The 20608-nt window shown below is 30.1% G+C and overlaps 1 protein-coding gene across 2 annotated transcripts in view; it reads left to right on the top strand.

The window, feature by feature from the left end:
* Nucleotides 1-20608, top strand: part of LOC129905632 (toll-like receptor Tollo) — a 234054-nt gene that overhangs the window by 87286 nt on the left and 126160 nt on the right. For both annotated transcript variants that reach the window (XM_055981161.1, XM_055981160.1), the window contains one exon: nt 5794-5820. The gene's annotated coding sequence lies outside the window, so the exon portion shown is untranslated. The remainder of the gene's footprint in view (nt 1-5793; nt 5821-20608) is intronic.

Below are 20608 nucleotides of genomic sequence, written 5' to 3'. Positions count from 1 at the left end.
AAGAAAAATAAATGTTTCCACTAAAAGAATAAAAGAATGAAATAAAAATAAAGAAGAATTTTATAAATCATGGCGAGAGTGCTGATGCTGTTTGACGATGTCATTTGACTTTGCCATCATCTGAAAGAGCAGCAACCCATTGTGAGGACAATATGAAAAGCTTTTCCCAGACGCATTCTTTTCATTCGTAAATTGTGTTGTTTTGTGTTATATCCTTGGGAGAGAAAATTAAATAATATAACCACGCCGCGAATACGTCTCGTTTCGTTACCTTTTGACGCTCTTTAAACTGAAAGTACTCGAAAATAGCTCAAATTCTTGTGAATATAAAATGTTTAAAATATTTGAATAAGGTGGGATGGAGGATTTAACGGCTTTGGTTTATGTGCAAGTCAAGCAAAGTCAAAAAAAAAAGAGGAAAGGAGGTGAAAAGCCCTTCACAATTTTCAACTAAACTCTGTATTTTATTTTCTGTGTGTGAGTGAGTTTGTATAGAGCGAGCTATGGTAAGAAACATTAAGCTAAATCTCAACATCTGCCTGGGTATGAAAAAAAGGACGTCTGTGCATAAATAAGATGGAGCCTTTGAAGTTAATCAGCTATTTCATGTGACTGCACTTGAAGTAAAATAGTTGATGCAAATAAACTGCGCTACCAACAACCAACAATGTGATGCCATCATCGTCATCGTGCCTCGTCATTGCTTGCTGGTTCTGGCTGGCAAACGATTCTATGAATTTCTGGGAAAAAGTATACGGCGACGACGGCGAATATGTCAAGTGTAATATAATAATCTTTTGCAACAGAACCTTCCGGCCGTGCCATGATGCATCTCCCAAAGTTGGCCTCACTTGATATAGCATATAAGTGGGTGTGCTGCATGTAAATTGTTGTGGCACGAGTGGCTGGAGTAAATATCGAGGACGATAAATTATGTAAATTCATCTTCGCTTAATGCATAACATATGGGTGCGGAGTAAGGCATTATAAGATAAAGAAGATATTAAGTATATGGATAATGATGATGTCATCTAGAAAGTTCATGAGGTCATTAGTGTGTGAAGTTAAGGTGGATTCTTTTTTTTGTATTAATTTACAAACTTTTTTATTCGGTTTGTTTTATCTCTTGAACTACATAAGTTAAAAAAAACTTAATAATTTTCAACAAGTATTTTTCACAATCACTGACTTCCAGTAATAGAAGGACCCCAGGCCATCAAACTTGGACAAGTCGTATTCCAGAATAGATAGGTACTAAAGACTACCTACATTAGAAAAAGGAATTTTGTGCCAACAATGATCACAATCACCAACAGTTCGGAAATGATCTTTCTCCAGATATAAATACTTTTTTTCAGCAACTGAATGAGCAACTGCAATTTCCAATTTGAAAACTCTTCTTTCGAGGAAGTACAACCACAACGAGTCTGGAAAACTTTCATCAGCAAAGAAAAAACCTATTTCCTGGATCCTTGGAAAATAACTCCACTCTTCATAGTAGTTTTTAACACTAACGTGATGTGACTTATGAACTTCTATCAAGATACTGTTGGATGCTTTCTTGATATCCAAAAGGCGTTCAATAGTAATTGTATACAAGGACCAATTTACAAACTATTCCAAATTTAATTTCTTGACGAACTTCAACTTTAGCAAAATAATTTATTGCTTTCATTCATGTAGTTTTTTATATTCAAGTAAGAAGCTTAAACAAGGACCGTAAGAGCCTGGACTGCACAAGGATCTAAACTGATAAACAAGACTAGGATCGGGGTCTTTAAATGACGCCTGTTCGATTTCTACCAGAGTTGGGGTTTTAAAATTTTCTTTACCAAATCATCCAAACCAAGATCGGGTAGAGAACAAAATACATTGGTGTCAAATTCAACGCTGTTCCATTTTATTTTTACATAATTTTAGAAAAAGAACGGACTCAACCAGGTTATTAAGGGATTACTTTTAAGGCAACATAAGGTCCATCAAGAGCTACAATTTTCCAATTTGGTTCACGTACTGAGTAGGTAACAAGAGAAACTGAAACAACCCGCTAGAAGATGACTATGATCCTGAACTTTGCAGACATTTTGTCTGCTGAGGTGTGGGCAGCCACCAAAGTCGCAAAACTAGTCTGATTTTAAAAAATTAAACGGCAGTCGCTTCGTTAAATCAAAATCTAGGGGCTATATTTTTTGTTTTTTTTTTCTATTTATCTTAACAAAAAAATTATGGCCAAAAACCGCAAAAAAACACCAAAAAAAATTAATTTAAAAATGTTTGGACTTCTGTCACCACTGTAATAATGGACCTATTTTCAAAAAATAAACGGTAATCGCTTCGATTTATCAAAATCTAGGGGCGATATTGTTTAGTGTTTTTTTTAATTTGTCTTAGCAAAAAAGTTATGCCCAAAAAAAGCAAAAAACACCAAAAATGTATTCTAAAAATTTTGGACTTTCGTCACCACTGTAATAATATATCGTTTTTCAAAAAATAAATGGCATTCACTTCGTTTTATCGTTGCGTTTCTTTTATTATTATATACCATTCGCTTAAAGCTAGTTATCTATTTTAATAGTTTTCCCGATATTAACTATTTTTTCTCTGAGCGTACTCAAAGAAAAAAAAAACTGCAAAATTGAATCTGAATTCAGAGTTTTCGCTGTTGTTTATAATCCGATCAAAGGATTCGTCAAAAGTTTTAATTTAATCTCATTTAATCTAAAAAATATTAAAAAATTAAAAATTCATTTTTGATCCCCTTTACTGCAGTTACAACTTTTCGCCACTCCCATTCCGAATAATAAAATGAAGAAGATTTGTAATGAACAAAGTGAACAGGGTTTAAAGATTATTCACTGGAAGTCACTCTCTTCAAAACTTCTACCTTACCAAAGAAGTCACGATATTTAAAACTCGAAAATATACTCTGAAATAGACAGACATTTAGCTGTTAGCAAATATCCATTAATTCAAATTTAAAGGCAATTTAAAACAACCTGAGCATCAGGAAGGAATAAGAGGGAATTCAAGTGGAGGAATTTTTATTCACTTAACATTGTCGGAAACAAAAAGAAAAAATTGCGTTAATTTTCATTATTTCTTCATTAACATCCTAATAAAGACTTAAAAAGAATAGAAAAGAAATAAGTGGTATAAAAAGAGACGGTGTAAAATTCTCAAATCAATCCTAGAAATAATAAACAAATTTCGTAATGCAAAAAATCACATAAAAAAAAAAACGAAAAAACAATACATTTTTTAGTAAAAGCACAATACCTTAAAATTTAATTCTTGTAAAAATTCAAACATTAATATCGTATATCGTCATTGGAAAAAAATGATTTTTTATAAATACAAATATTGTATACGTATTTCCTTTTGATAACATCACAATTTTTCATGTTTGTTTGACTTTAAATAAAGTCTGTATGAATATTTTGTTGATGCATTCAAATGTAAATGCAAACATTTCTTTTGAATATGTTTAACTTAACGCACTAGAAGCTCTCTATTTTTTCATTGTTGCATGTATGTACTTATTTATATAATAATAAATATTTTATAAAAATGACATACATTGCTTCATAACCTAACCATGTACAACCTACAGAGGAAAAAAATTTGTCCAGAAGGACTTTTACTTCATTCTTCACAAAATATCTTATAAGCTTCAACGAGTTGAGAATTATCCTGTGAAATATCCTTGAATAAAATAAATTTAAGAAAATTCTATGCGTGCATAGGACATAGGGGAGTAAAAGGAAAATATGCAAATAAGAGTCATGATTTTCGTTTTTTTTTATGACATTTCATTTACTCTTCTTTTGAGTTTGCAACATAATTTTCATACTTTATAGTATACTGTGTATACTGTATTATACCGTTAATAATTCACAGTTTATTGTTGTTGTTACAAGGAGGATCAAAGGTGTTGAAATAGATAGAAAGGCAAGGTTGAGAATAAAAAAAGAAAAATTAAAGTGTTTTCTTAAAGTTCAAGGTTATTGTGCTCGTTTAAGCTTGAAGTCTTATATTTTTGGTTTTCATGCTAGTATACTCAAGTTATAGAACGAAATAATGTGTATAGATAGGATGCCTTCATTGAGAATTCTTTTTTTGTTTTTAAACAAAAATAAAAATAAACAGACATTATCTAGGAAGAAATCTTACTTATCTCAAACAAAATGGATAAAAAATAGAATTCTTTGCAAAAAGTTAAGGGTCGCAGTGCAATTCTGTGCTCAAATGAACACATGTCATTGAGCAATTTATTTTAAGACTATTTTTTGTAGAAATAAAATTCTCTTTTAATAAATTTTTGCTCAATAAAAAAAAAAAAACTAAAAGTAAATTTTAAAGCAAAATCAGTATTCAGGGGCCTATTTCAGAGACATTGTTTATATCAGCTACATCAATGACTTTAAACATTTATTGCGGCGGCCTGTTGGAATTCTGGAAGCAATTTTTTGGATATTTGCACTATTTCGATCATTACAAATATTTCCTGACGTTCAATCGGACTCAACTATTGATTTTTGAGGTTGGTGATGAAGTAAATGTAGTTGATGTAGTAGCTCTGAAACACGCCCCAGTAAAAAACTCTTTATTCTTGCTTTCTATCAGAATTTCAATGCTTTTACCAAATTTCATTAGGGTGACCCATCATTTTAGTTTTCACTCAAAAAAACACCTTTTTAACCATGATATTTTTAGAGACACTTTAGATTGTTGTTTCTAACCTTCAAAATAACATAATTGCTGAATTTCAATAGGGTACCTATCACTAATATTACTCACTAATATTACTCACTTTCTCAAATCTATCCATATTTTCTATACATCTAAAAAAAACACCCTTTCACATAAAAAAAATGTATTCATTTCTTTTATTCGTGATTCATATGGGAAGGAGAACATATTTAATGGATTTCGTAAGGGAACCTTTCATACCATTGATTTTATCGGACTTATCGCGGATTTTCCCTATTTCACAAAAAAAAAAACACCCTTTAAAATAAAATATTTGTATAGACTGTTTGGGTTTTTGGTTTCTGTTATAAATGAAACATTTTTACCAGTTTTCATTGTTGTAGCAATTATTTCCCAGTTTTTGTGGTACTAATTCCGAATTTCATCATTTCTTAAAACAAACACCCTTTCACTCAAGATAATTTTGTACAGTTTATAGATTCTTAATTCTTATACCAATCAAAACTTTTTCACCAAGTTTTAAAAATTAATAAAATATAAGTCAGCTGTTATTATACCTTTCTCACGCTAACTCAACCCATCAAAAAAACACCCTTTCACCAAAAGTATTTTTAAGAACTTTTTGAAGCATTTGTCCCTGCTTTATCTAAAACCTTCATCAGCAGGTTTTTCACATGGGTTTTTGTTAAATTTTATATGTTGATGTTAAAAAATAAGCTCCCTTGTATTTATTCGGCAATAAGTTTTCTTAGAGCAATCTTATTTACTTTATTTTTATGTCATTAGATTAAGCATCAAAAAATAGCTTAAAAACATGTGTCATATGATGATACAATTTTTTTCACTATATTTTTGAGCTTCATTCCCTCCCTCTTGTCTGCAAAAAACCACCTAACTTTTGTGTATAGACTTTTTCACTCTTGGTTCTTATCCCAAAACCAAACCTTTTGCCAAGTTTCATGAGTGTAACAATTTATTGTTATTAAATGTACTATTTTACCTATAAAAATATTTTTTTAGTTAATTTTTTAAATATTAAATTCTAAAAAATTTAATAAAAATATTGTTCTCTTTTATTTTCAGATATCAATAACTCCAATAACATCAAAGGTAGGTAAGTGAAAATTTTTTTTTTACAAGAGACACAAATTTGTATCTACATTTTTAGATTAAAGCTATTGTTTTCATGAAATATGTTATTTTAACCACATACCCTTAAAAAGTATGCAAAACAAATCATTCCCAGATAGCTAGGTCAGAAAAAATGAAATATTTGCAATTACCAACATTGCATATTTACAAGATATGCGCAAAGTCCAAAATATAAATGTACATGTAGAGAAGTTTTGTGTATGTTTTTTTTTTTGAAATTTTTCTACCAAACTGTGGCCAGAGGTTGTGTGTATGGCAGAGTGCCATTGGAAATTTATTATTTTTTCAACGAAATACTCTAAAGAATATGAAAATTGCTAAAAAAAAGTCCTTGCCAAACAATGGAACTTTCTAAATGGATATGCTTCCTCGTTTTACGGCGCTCTTCTATGTATACCTGCATTAGAAGGAAGAAAACCAGCAGGAATTTCTTTTTCTGAAAAGAAGGAAGATTGTTTTCACAACCGCACGGTGGTAATATTTTGTTCACTGATTTTTGGTATTTTTCTTTTTTTTTTGGCAACCTTTTTGAAACTCAAGTGAAAGTAAATTTATTGGTGTCTATTTTTTTGCGGGAAAAAAAAAATTAAACAACATATCTATACTATAAATATTTTTTTTTTAAATTTCAATGAACAAAAAAAAATGGAACAAAAGACTCACAATTGGTACCGATTATTTGACGGAATTTTCCAAAAAGAAAAATTAAGAAATAAGAATACTTTGTTTTTATTTTTCTTTCTTCAATTTGGTAACGCAATGTGACATTCCATTTTTACTTTGGCGGATGAATGCTTGGCAGTTCTCAGTTATTATAGCCTTATTGAAATGAATAATCAACCATTGCTTAATTGCTACTTACTAGGATTTTATTTATCCTCTCAAGTCGATCACCTAATACCCCATAGTAATATCCTTGAATGTCGCAAGTCGACCTAGACCTATAAACGATTTTTTTTGTTAACATCATAGGAATAATCTTTGTATAAGCTATAAGTGGCCTCAAATCCTAATTCCTCTTCAAGCACGTGCGGACACTATGAGTCCAAAATTAATATGGTGAATATTGCCAATTTTTTTAAAATTCAAAATGGCACCCAGAATAAGCGTTTACATATAATTTTCTTTTCTAAAACATTATATGAATTATAAATAAAAGGAGAATAGGCAAGTTTGTATGGAACGTGGACGTTAAGCGGCCAGGAATGAATTTTGATTTTTTGATAAGTCTTACATAATATTGTGCAAAAGTTTTATCCTCGTGACATACTTCAAAAACGGATAATATGCATTTTTGCATTTAACACTTATTTAAATAGATTGTCTGAATGTTACAACTTTAATGTGTATTTTAGTTGCACAATATGATACTCTGTCTGAGTCTGAACTCTGAAGTCCTTTATTTTGAATACCTATATCCAACCACTAGAATTCAAGCTAAGCATTTTAAAACAACAATTTCCAGCCTTTTTCGTGAGTTTTATTAGTTTGCCCTTTCAGAACCTTTCAGAATACAAAAACTTAAATAATATGGAAAAATTATTTAATAAAAAAGTCGGATTCCTTAAGAAAATAAATTTTATCTTGGTTATTTATGGAATATTCTCAACAAGGTTATACCATTTTGAAAAGAGAATTGAACACATCAACTTTTAATGCAACTTGCCGAAACATAGTAGTGCATTTTTATTACACTACGGTTCATTGAATTAGAGTCATGTAAAAATTTTTAGTACTTAGTTGGGCAAAAAAGTAATATTTGCTTTAAAACTGATGCAGCTGAGTTAAAATACATTGGTAGCAGGGTTATTCAAGGTTCCGTAACAAAAGAAAAAAATGAGAAAAATTAAGATTTGTAGTCACGGCACATGAAAAACCGTCACAGGGTGACCATTTTTTCGACTTTTTTTCAAATGTCCATAACTCACAAAATATATGGCTGCGATTTTTTTTATTATTTTTCTGATAACTGTCACCACCTACCCTTTCTACTGCTTTCGTTTCGACGTTAACTTTTGGGACACCCTGTATATGTATCTGAAACCAAAAAATTATTCAGAAACATTTTTTATTTTATTTTCTGAAAAAGATACATATTTATGTAGATTAAGAAAGAATTTTTAAAATGAAGCAGTTTGATAAATTCTATCGAATAAAAAAAAAATTGTATTAATGTACTCTACCAAACTGATTTGTATCAAATTTAATACAATTGTATCGACTTTTCCATCCCCGATTCTATTTAAGGTCAATAACATTTACCTTCTTTTATATTGTGCTTTTAAATAGCTAGCAGGAAATAGCTTTTGAAAATTTTTTTTTAGGCCGTGTGTGAATTGCATTAAATAGTTAACACCGTGTAAAATTTTTGACACTATTGAGGTGAACAAAAAAATTTCGTCTGTATGGCTTATTGTTTTATATTTTTCTCTGCCTCTTTTCTGCCATGAAACTCCTTTTTAATAAAAAAACAAAACCATCTGCAAAAAAAATTTAACTCAAATTAAACCAGGTTCCAGAGCCCAACAAATTTTAACAGCAGAAAATTTTTTATTCACCTCAATAGTCTCAAAAACTTTACATGGTGTTAACTATTTAACTTAATTTACACACAGCCTTACTTATAATTTTAAAGAAAAATGCAAACAAAAAAACAAAGTAAAAACTAGATTTGTTTTTATTTAATGTTAATTTTAATAAATTACAAAATCGAAATCACTTTTTTTCTAAGAAAACCCTTTATTTTGTATTGTTTTTAAGTACCATTTTTGGGCCTTTTATAACCCCGCTCTGTGAGGAAATAAAATATTTGAATTGAAAATGAAACTTGAGCAAGTTTATTTAAACGATATGTCTAATTTTGAAAATAATCAATTTAATTGCTATTGATAATAGCCTTCTTTCCCTATAAATACATTGCCTTATTACAGATTTATTTACATTGTTGTATTGATACATTTATTTTTTACTACGCATTTATTTCCATCTTTCATATAATCTTAAATATTAAAACTAATTCCAAGACCCGTAATTTGTTTGTTCTCCTTCATTTTGCTATGAATACACTACCAACCAAACAAACTAAATTTTACCTGCATAAACTTTTAAAAATCTGCTCAGAATAAATAATAAATACATTATGTATGCGGTACAAAAAAAATAAAAAAAAAAACTCTCGACACTGACTTTTGAATAACTTAAAACTTTTTTGCCTCAACTAAGTTTAAGTAAATCTTATAATATATTGCAGATATAGGTATACAAAAAAACCATCACAAAAAATTCAAATTTATATCAGCATGTATCCAGTAGTAAATACTTATTTAAAAGGATCCTTTATTTTCCATGCAAACCATTCTATCAACGAAGAGATAATCCAATAGATTTTCATACTTTTCAATGCGGAACGATCCTTGTAGAAAAATTTTAATCCCATAAGCTAAAGAACGTTACGCAGATGAGTTAACCTTTTAGGTTGTTCGATTTTATAGAAAACCTACTTATACCTTTTTTAGATTTACTTTATATCTTCTAATATTATTATTGACAGGAGAGAGGAAACAACTTTTCTTTAAATTAAAAAGTTTCTATTTCTAGGATTTTGTAGGATATTCGTATATGGAAAGATATGACATCTAACGTCCAACACACTTAGAAACCTTCTTCAGAGGTAACGAACAACAAGAAAGTTTCTATACATAAGAATAAATTAATACTCCTTTGGATGCTATAACTAACATATAGAACAAGCTCTACTATAAAACTATATGTAAGGATATGGAAGGGTTTTAACGTTCTGCCTGAAACGGTACCCAATGTAGTATGCAGATACACACTCTGAGATGGTCCTTTGGCAATATTTCATTCATAATTCAAATAAACTTAATTTTGCACCTACTTTAACGTATGTAGAGGTAGGCAGAGCCACCTGCCGTAACAGTTGTGCGCCATCTTCGTCATAATGTGCCACCAAAAGGCGCAATACTGCATAAATACGAGAAACGAAATGATATAAAAACTTTATTTCACATCATGGGAATAACCCTTTTATTTTTGCAATCGAGAGTCATGGCTATGCGGATACTCGAGTCGAGTCGAGACTCCTCCGGTACAACGTTCTTGTTAGCCTTATGTATGTAGGAATGTAGCATTAATGCTCATTAAAATTTATCAACTTAGAGATGTACACACGTATAAATATTTACATAACAAAATAAACAACGCTCGTGTACCTTTTTGAGTTTTATTAGGTTGGATAATCCTGAATGAAGGAATTTGAGGAGGAGGACTGCTGGAGGAGAGGCGAGGACGTATAACATTAAATGGCATAACATCCCTGCGTATAATTACATTGCATAACCAATCCGTCTATATTTTAACTTTGTATATATGTGTTTTTTGCTAAAAGGCACTAAAACTCTTTACCAACCGTGTATTTGTGATGTGCGTACTAAGGATAATGCTTATTGCTTATTATTATGCCTAACAAATTTGGTTTACCATACAACACAGACAAGTTTGATAAAAATAAAGACAACACGATAACGACGATGACGACGTCTCCGCTGAAATAAAACGAAATAGAAAGTAATGTTATCGGAAAGAGTTAAAAGAAATGGGTGTTTGAAGTCAAAATGCTTTCCATAATAGCTTAATATTGTCTAATGTGTGGTTATATTATTTGAGAATGTTTGAAAATTGGAAAATTTAAATGAAAATTGTTATTTTATTTATTCAAAAACGAACAGTTAAGGTTGTTAAAGCTATCAGAGAAACAAAAATTTTTTCTAATGGATTTACGTAGGAAAACGGTGTTTCCATCTGATTTGAAAAGGTACTATTATATTCTGAGTTCTAATTTTCGATCAAAAGTGTGGGCCATTTTGTCACTTTAAATAGGTCGCTTAATTTGGTATTAAATTTGACAACTTGCTCAAGTATGTGGCATCTTATATACCCAAAAACAGCGTTGATTATATATAAGTAGATTTATCATTCCACGCTTATTTTTATGGATAAATATATCAACCATTTCAAAAATAATTGAAAAATGGATAGAGTTGAACTAAAATGGTTAGATAAATATATAAAATGTATGTAAGAAGCTAGCTTTAGTTTCATTTTTAAGTATTTCGTTTTACTTTTTTTACATAAAAAATAAAAATAAATTATGGTCAAAACGTCATTTCCTGGAACGCTCTTAGAATCTGAATAAATAATGTTGTCTTACACTCATAATTTTGCATTTTTTAGGTTTTTTACTCAGTATCCTATCGAAGTATGGCTTTTATATTCCTACACTTTTATCAAAAAAGTTACAAAAAAAACAAAAGAAAAAATTACTTATGTCCTAAGTGTTTCGGACGTGCATATAAGCTTTTTTGTAGAAATCGGTCTCTGCCCCAAGAAATAAAGTTTTATTTGATTTATTTAAGACCCACTATCTTTATATAATAATATATCATTCACATTGATACTATTTCTAGACCCCTAAAGTCGTTTTTAAGAGATCACCACCATTTCGAGTTTTTCTAGCATACTAATTTTTGGGGTTTTGAGGTAAATTGAAAAATATACAGCTCCCAAAGACTTATATGGTTGGAAATAAAAAAAAATATTTCCCAAGTTTCTAGTCTCAAACTTAATTCTAACCCGTATCTCGCGTGAGGTTTCTTATGTAATAACTTGAGATTTTGGACCTTAACCGATCAAATTTAAATTGCAGCCAAACTGTTTGTTCTAAAAATTTGAACATTACAGAACAGACCTAAACCTGATACACATTGATCCTGAACAAGTTTAAGGTTGACCTAAAATGACGACAAAAACTAAATATGAGGTTTTGTCCGTTTTTACCAAAATCGGATTAGTGTTTTGTTTTTCGTGAAAAATTCATATCAACGCAAGTCACGATCACAATAACTTTGCCGCCGAGAATTGATAACAGTTTTTTGTAGAGGTGTTGAATACCATCATTTTTTGTTGTGGGAGTGGGGTCTATGTGCCACCCTTTAGGCGGGAGGTGCAATTATCTAAAAAAAAACTAGGTACTACTAAAAATCTTAAAAAACATGTTAAAAAACAACTGCAACACTTACAGTTATCAATGATACTTTTTTCAAAAACTTGAGTTGTTAGTCTATTGAATAGACCCTTTTGGATGGAACAAATTCGTTCAAGAGTTTTTATTGGCGATTATGATGCCTTGGCATACAAGAATATTCCAGCCAAAAGTGCTACTAAATCCGTTGGTGCATTTCTGAGAAAACGGCAACACTGGTCGGTTTTCAGTTTTTTTGATTTAACTCGAAAACCAAGCCTGACTTTGAAATGGTTCAAAGACACTTTTCATAGCAAATTAAATTTTCTGTCAAGTTTAGATGGTTAAAAAATTATTTTTGACTAGAATTCTAACCTAAAATCAAAGAAAAAAAAGTTAAAAAAATGACAATTTTATTTTTTTTACTAAATCAAGGGGCATTTTGTGTATGTAGCCGGGACGTCCAAACTTTGAACTAATGAAATAAAGTAGAGGTAAAATCCTTTGATAATATGCAATTTTTAATTTTTTTTGTCAAGAAACAACTTAAATGTACCTATTCAAAAATTAGCACTTTTTCTAAATTTTTGACTTTTTTAGTTAAAAGCAAGTTTTTAAAACTCGATAAAATCGTATTAATTGGTAACTTTTAGACTTTCAAAGTAAAAATACTTCGAGGGATTGATTTAATATAAATTAAATATGACAAACAAAAAAATTTATTTGCATCCTTATGGCCTTTTGTGCAATTTTGTGTATGTGCATTTTTATAAATTCGGGTCGAATGGATGGACGGAGAGCATAGCCGTAGCTAGGATTTCATTTCGGGGGGGGTTAGCTCAGACCAAACAAAATTTTTTTTTTAGAAATCACAATACTTTGTATCAACTATATGTAACTGCAGTCGATTCTAAATCCCGCTAAATCAAATAGTCATTTGAACTGTGTAGAAGCGAAAAATTTGCCAATATCCTTTTTAAGTATTTTTTAGGAGAGGAATTCGTAGTTAAAAGTTTAAAAAAGCCCTGCTTACGGTAAACGAATTTAAAAATGGCTGAATATTCAGCGGCATCTCTAGTTTTGTAGGTACAAAAAGTGATAAGTTGGTTGATATAAAAAATTTTTTTTAAGAAACAAATTTTAACCATTCTAAGGCTTTATAAAAAAAATTATTTCGTAAGATTTAATATATAAAACATTGAAAAATGGACTTTTTCTTGCACTGAAATTTTGTAGCAGAAAATTTACAGGTACATTCTATCTATTGAGTTCTAAATGAAATTAGCAATACTTAAAAACCAAAATTTTAAATAATCCAAGTTGTTTCACATGAGCTAATTACACTGGTCAACAAGGTTTTTGTTACAGAAACCAGGGTAACCACGTCACGTTTTGGAGATATTCCCGTTAGAACATCAAAATGCCGATTTTTACCAGTTTTCAAAGTTATTTTTTAGCGTTTACTTTTTTTTTGTTAAATTAAATCCCGAAAATCCCGCTTTTTGCAGTTTTCGAGGTTATTTCCTAGCGTTGGTAGGTACTACAGTCTCTGAATAAATCGATACATTTATTTTCGCTTACATACTGGATTTAAGGTTAACATAGAACAAAAGTGGGTAATAAGCAACTGAAGATATCTCGGATTAGAAAAGATGTCTGAAAGATTTAAATAGATTTAAGGGTAATATTTCAAAAACGAGGTGTGATCGAATAAGTCCGTCTTTGGATTCGAGTTCGGCCACCGAAACCCTTTGAAAAAACATAGTTTAGTCCCGGCACCAAAAACCCTGCATAAAAGGGTATTTAAAGGGTTCTTAAAAGAGCATTTTAAGGTGTTAACATAGTGCTTAAGGAAATGTTCAAAGAGATAAAAACTCTTTGTAATGGACCAAACAATTTTTGTTTTCCTTTATACAAACTTCATCGACAGCTTCTGCAACGATGCAAAATTGGTAGTGATTTTAATGGAGATTTTCGTATAGGTAATCAAATCACTAAAATACAAAAACAAATTATTTAGTGCTGCATATATTAGACTTGTATATGTTTATAATATAGGTATCTTTTGATTTTCTGAAAAAAAATATCGGGGGGGGGGTTAAACACCCAAAACCCCCCCCCCCCTAAATACGGCTATGACGGAGAGCCATTAGCTTTGGTCTATTGCATAGAAGAACATTTAATACCAACTCTTTTACTGTTTTCAATGGCCTGAAAAACAATTCTTGTAAAATCCGCGACCAACAAAAAGTTTCTCTTGAAAATGGAAAAAATACTCTATTGAGTTTGAAACAAAATAGCTCAGGCAAATTAGTAAATCAAATTGCACTTTTCGCGGGACAAATTCATGGAACGTGTTTAGGTGAATGTCCTTATCGTAAAAGTGAATTTTTTGGGATGATAAGATATCGGGAACAGCCGCCATCTTGGAAAAGAGGTCGGTGCCGTTTTTATTTTTTATAACTCCATTTTTACTCATTTAAACCAAAAAATTTGTCCCGCGAAAAGTGCAATTTTATTTACTAATTTGCCTGAGCTATTTTGTTTCAAACTCAATAGAGTATTTTTTTCGTTTTTCAAGAGAAACTTTTTGTTGGTCGCGGATTTTACAAGAATTGTTTTTCAGGCCATTGAAAACAGTAAAAGAGTTGGTATTAAATATGTTCTTCTATGCAATAGACCAAAGCTAATGGCTCTCCGTCCATCCATTCGACCCGAATTTATAAAAATGCACATACACAAAATTGCACAAAAGGCCATAAGGATGCAAATAAATTTTTTTGTTTGTCATATTTAGTTTATATTAAATCAATCCCTCGAAGTATGTTTACTTTAAAAGTCTAAAAGTTAATAATTAATACGATTTTATCGAGTTTTAAAAACTTGCTTTTAACTAAAAAAGTCAAAAATTTAGAAAAAGTGCTAATTTTTGAATAGGTACATTTAAGTTGTTTCTTGACAAAAAAAAATTAAAAATTGCATATTATCAAAGGATTTTACCTCTACTTTATTTCATTAGTACAAAGTTTGGACGTCCCGGCTACATACACAAAATGCCCCTTGATTTAGTAAAAAAAAATAAAATTGTCATTTTTTTAACTTTTTTTCTTTGATTTTAGGTTAGAATTTTAGTCAAAAATAATTTTTTAAATTTTTTAACCATCTTAACTTGACAGAAAATTTAATTTGCTATGAAAAGTGTCTTTGAACCATTTCAAAGTCAGGCTTGGTTTTCGAGTTAAATCAAAAAAACTGAAAACCGACCAGTGTTGCCGTTTATTCAGAAATGCACCAATGGATTTAGTAGCAATTTTGGCTGGAGTATTCTTGTATGCCAAGGAATCATAATTGCCAATAAAAAGTCTTGAACGAATTTGTTCTATTTTTGCTCTGGAGCTCGGGTCTATTAAATAGACTATGTACACTTTATTTAATTTTTAAATCGAGTTACATATCTTAAACTCTATGAATGGTTTTTATTTCCATTTAAAATTGGATATTAAAAATAAAATTTCTTGGTAACTACTAATGTGGTACCAGTACACCCCTGAGTGAGCGTAATAATGAAAGTAGTTTTCCTATTTTTTAATTTACTCAAAAAATAGAAGGAACATTTTTTTGGATTTTAAATAAAACCTAAGAAGCTTTTTAGTGGTTTAATACATACGCCATCCTCAAGGTTGAGTGGCAAAAACCATTGCTTTCGAAGTAGCAAATAAACTTTGTATTTTGAGCTGAAACGGATTTCTTAGTTGCGCCTACACATTTTTCCAAACTATTCCTATCGCATTTTTGGATGCCGATAGTTTTTTGGTAAGATGCTTTTCAATGTTAAGGTTGCTTGATATTGTAAATCAGGCATGTCAAACTTGCGGCCCGCGGGCCGCATGCGGCCCACAACGAATAACTTTGCGGCCCAGTCCAAATTTTTATTAATTTTGAGTTTTAGATTATAATTTAGATTTTATGTTCACAGCTTTCGATGCACATGCACCTCCTTTTTTTCCTAATCAACAAATAAATATGAGGCAAAACCAAAAAAATAACAAATTTTATAAGATCTCGTGGGTTAAATCAGGGTAAGTTATGTGATTTCTTAAAGGGAATTAGGAAGCGAATATTCTGAGTTAACCTAGCAACGATTCAGGGGCTTGGGAATTTTTTAGTTTTTAATGATAAAAGTCTTTAAACCAGCATGTCTTGCTATCTAAAATGGTTGCAGAGTTTATGATACCTACCTAGATGTAGCAAAAAATTTATCTGAGTTAAACTTAAAACTGCAAGGAAAATTCATAATATAACGAATATGTGAACAAATACAACATCCAAATGCAAATGTGCATTCAAATGCAACCTAGCTCTTTTGGAACATCAGAAGATAAACTAGGATTTGACGTATAAAAAATACTACGCAAAAAATCTAAACTATAAAATTGAATATTTCTTGAAAGACAAGTTCGCTTGGTTTTTTTCGATTTGTTCCATAAACATAGAGTTGCCGAATCATGTGAAAATGGAGGAAAGCGATTTCAAATTTGACTCCGAAGTAAGTTCCAAATTCGTTGAAATGCCCGATTTTATAAGTATTTTTGTGCACTTGAAAACTGCCATATAAAATCGTTTGCAAATTTCACAGTAGGTACCTGTCGAAGCGAGCAGTTATTTCAGTCATTAAGAGGAATGAGTTACCTTTAAAATCCTGAATAACTAACTTTGGTCTCAGAAAAAAATGGTAAATGAAAAAAAAAAATAGTTTCATCATTTTTGCTGTTTTTTTTACAATTGTTTTACATATAAAAATTGTAGCTTAACATGTTCAGCGGCCCACAAAAATTATTATCTCGCTGTTTTGGCCCCTTGTAACCATTGAGTTTGACATGCCTGTTGTAAATCCTTAGATTAGATCTTAACCAAACAACCATTTTTCAACTTTGAGCTAAGCTTTAAATACTGAATTCATGGAGGAGGAACTAAAACTAACAAAATTGGATTTTGATAATCTTTTCTTCCAAGCTTTGGTAACTAAAAATACTTAAAAAAAAAACTTTAAAAATTGCCGCTGTAGTCGTTTTGCATTTTTAAATTTAAGTTAAAAGATTTTGAGAACAAAAACAACTTTTTTCGAAAAATGTTTTTAAATTTCATCATTTAAATGATATCGATAAAGATTGCTTATGCTATTTCAACATAACAATTTTATAGGGACAATTTCCCATTGTTTAACCCTGGAAGGCCTACCTTGTTTATTGTTATAAACGAAAAAAGCAAATTTTCTCACAAATGGACTTTAAAAAAATGTACAAAATTCAATCTAAAATAAGTTCTTTTAGTTTAAAATCAACTAAATTTAATTTTTTGAAAAAAACTGTCCCAAAAATCAGAATTAAAAAAAAAAAAATAATAATCAAAATTTATTTTAATTTTTTTTTTTCAAAACTTTTCGTAGGTAATAAAATATAAATTTATCTTTCAAAATTTATTGAATGTATAAACTGTTCATTGAATTCAGAAAAGAATAAATTGAAGAACAATAGATTAAAAATATGAGTTTTAAAGTTGACAATAGTCAAATGCATTAGGTAAAAGTAAAAGGTATTAAACGTCTTCTATGAAAAGTACCTACTCCTTTAGACAATGATTAAGTGATTAGTTGTTAAATTAAGCTCAATGTATATAAATTGTACCATATTTTTTTTATTATATACAAAACACATAAGCATTATACATTTCTCTTAAAAAAAACCCAATCCTGTTTATATTTTTGTACAATTTTTCTTTGAGTTCTCAACATTTCATTAAAATTCGCAGAATGTGTTTTTCTTTTGAAGTCTCTTCTTAACGAGAATGTTTTATATGGTTTCAAGGGACTTAAGCTAATTTAATTTCTCAAAAAAGAAAATCCTTGCCTTAAAATAGAATCCATGTGTTTCATAACTCTGGCGGTTGCTGGATATTCTTCAAAGCTCATTCGACATGCGACTTAAATGGTGAAGAAAAAACAGGATACTCCAACCACCCCTTCCACACACACATGTCATCATGAAAAGTCTTAAATCTTGAACATATCAAAGTGAACAATGTCCATTCTCAATTCAGTTTGTCAACGATAATTTCATTTATTTTCTTGCTCTCCCATTCCACTTTTCCTGTATAAATCTTTTCAATGTTTTCTTTTTTTTTTTAATTTTTTTTTTTGGTTTGTCTTGGAGGACAGAAATACATTTTCCCTTAGCCAACAAATTCCCAGGTCAAAACAATACCCAGATGCTTCTATGATCATCTGGTTTCGTTCAACTCTCCACTCTAGTCAAGTGAAGTAACCCTTTTTTTACCCAGAGGACGAACAAAAAAATCCTTGGTATTTATGTATACTTTTTTTTTTTTCTTTAGTGTATTTTTTTGGCGACACTTTACTTTTAAAAAATTCAAAACAATTTTTATAGAGTTCCAATTTGTGTCCGACAGCTTGGAATGAAATTGGCCAAGTATTCTTTTTGCGGGTTGGATGGCTTTTTTTGTGTATTTTAACGTTTACGGATCCTTTTTGGTATTAATACAATTTTTTTTTCTGTTTCCTTGTTCAAAATATGAAAAATCGGTTTCAAACATAAAGCCATGTATAAGTCGGTGTAAAGAATATTTGGGATTCATTGAATGAGCTTTTCATTTCCCTTGTCAGAAGATATGATAAGAGGATTCTCTTGTAGGTACTTTATATATTGTGGGCGGTAGACAAAAAAAAAAAAAAACAGATAGAATTTATCAAGCAAGGACAATAAAGGGAAATTGGAGAGGTAAAAAAGGGCTTGAAACGTTAAATTCACAAAGTGATCTCATAATTTTTTATTTATTAAATTTGGAAAAGGTACCAATATAGGTTAAGGGTAGACATATGTACATTTTGTACAGGTGCCGGAAAGGTGTTTCATCTCCTTTTTAATGTTGTTTAAGTGAAAAATGTGTCCTGTGTATTATTTTCTTGTGGTGGCAGCAACGATGATGGTGGAATCAAAAATAAATAATTCAACATGCAGTGTGTGGTTGATGTAAAAATCCCGACCTGATATAAAAAGGATATTGAATTATTAAAGAAGTCCTTATTCAGTATACTCTGTAATCCAGATCAGGGAATAGACAATGTTGATAGAGGATTATTTTGTTGATTCTCACGGATAATCTCTGGCTAAGCGTCTTCGTCTTCTTTGTTAAGGATATGAAACCACTCCAATGCCTGATGGTTTATATTGTTAAAAAAGAATGCAAAGATTTGTTTCATGTCTCTAGGCAGTTATTTAATTTGCGTTGGGATTATAAAAAAAACCTAACCCGTAATTAGCATATTTAATTTTGACTTTGAAGACAGATGATCTTTTTATTACTTTATACTTTTGGCACTTTTACAACCAGAATCTCGTTTACGTTTTTTAAATAAAATGCATATTAATTATGTTTTTGGATAGGCTTTGGGTTTTTTTATGTAATTGGTGACATGTTGATTCAATGATTTGATAGATGTTTGTATAAGGTTTTGATTGGTTTTGATTATGTTGCCAAATGTTCATGTGAAAGGCAATACTCTGTCGAATAAACTAAATAAAACAAAAACAAAACGCCAAAAAGTACTCATACGTCCAAGTGTTCATTGAATTAAAATAAAACATAATAAAATAAAATAAACCGAAGGTAAATTTTATTTAATTATTAAAAAAAAATCTTCTTGGTATGCATTTGTCCCTTCCTGAACCATAACTTGACCTTTTTGAATAATTTCATTAACCCTTAACTATAGTGGTGGGTCCAGGGGACCCACATCTACTTTTAAAAAGTTAATAAAAACCGTTGACAATGAATTTTCTCTTTTTTTTTTTTTTTTTACTTCTTCTAAAATTGTTATCTTTTAATGCTTAAAAAAAAAATTTATAAAAAAATTCAATTTTGTATTTTATTTTATTATTTCAAAACACCACAAATTTTCACCACTATAGTTAATAAAACAAAATAAAGTTTGTTTTTTTACAAAACCAAAAACAAATAAAAAAATAAATCAAAACAAATAAACTAAATAAACTGTAAAGAAAAGTTTTTTATTTTTATTTTTAAACAAAAATCAAAAACTAAAAAGTTCTATAGTTTCACAAACTCTTAAATGAGTCACTAATTAACTACCTACCATGTCATTTAAACGTTTAATTTTTTTTTATTTTTTTAACTACCAAACCAAGGTAACTACTTATATCCTTTGAAATTTTCAATTCAAAAAGCCAAACATCGTTCATGGCAAAGTGCCAAACAAACTGCCAAAGCACGTCACCCACCAAACTAATTAAGAAAATCTCACTAACTGCTGTTATGTACAAGTTCCCATCCTCCTATAAAATACTCTACCAGTCATATTCCATGTAAGCAAAAAAAAAAGTTTTGCTTTGATTCTAATGCTTTGAACTCACACATATCACATCCGCTCATGCGAAAATGAAATAAGGTCTCATTTTCGCCCCCCAGAATGAATACCGTATATTCTGCATGCATATACTTACCACCTTTATTGAAAATGTCTGCTCATCCGGGAGGACAAAAAACAGACAGCGTTTCTCACGTTTTCGGCAGTTCTATACGCACACTTAACCACGTCGTCATCATCGTTGTCGTTGTCTTATTCGACATCATAATATTTTATAAAGTAGAATCCGGTTAGATGAAAAATCA

Source organism: Episyrphus balteatus, chromosome 1 (genome assembly GCF_945859705.1).
Source record: "Episyrphus balteatus chromosome 1, idEpiBalt1.1, whole genome shotgun sequence".
In the NCBI taxonomy this organism is placed as follows: Eukaryota; Metazoa; Arthropoda; class Insecta; order Diptera; family Syrphidae; genus Episyrphus; species Episyrphus balteatus.
Note: the sequence above shows the minus strand (reverse complement) of the source record. Positions and strands in the feature narration are given on the sequence as shown.